We start from the raw sequence: 406 nt of genomic DNA on the forward strand, positions 1-406 counted from the left end.
AAATTAAATGTGACATACAACAGCATTTCTGAAACTCACATTAACAGCATATTGTTTTCAGGTTGTTCCTTGTTATTGCTGCTTTTGATTTCAAAAGTTACTTCTCATACACTGAAATCATCAATTTAAAATCCCAATAGAAAGTTCATTATTATGTACTCAATTCAGTTCCTAATATTTATTGCCTTTTAAAATATAATTTGGCATTATTTATAGCATCCTTGTCTTTGAAGAGTAACTCTGAAAACAATTTTTGTAGTTGTTGCTGAAATTTGAGCTTATATTCTCCTTTCATTTCACTTCTCTCTGAAACTTGTCAGGTTCAACATTATTCTTAGATTCAAAGTTATTATTAATTTATCATTACCATGCAGCTTCTTTTTTATATGCAAAAGTTTGCGGTACC

Source organism: Galeopterus variegatus, unplaced genomic scaffold (assembly GCF_000696425.1).
Source record: "Galeopterus variegatus unplaced genomic scaffold, G_variegatus-3.0.2 Scaffold13209, whole genome shotgun sequence".
In the NCBI taxonomy this organism is placed as follows: Eukaryota; Metazoa; Chordata; class Mammalia; order Dermoptera; family Cynocephalidae; genus Galeopterus; species Galeopterus variegatus.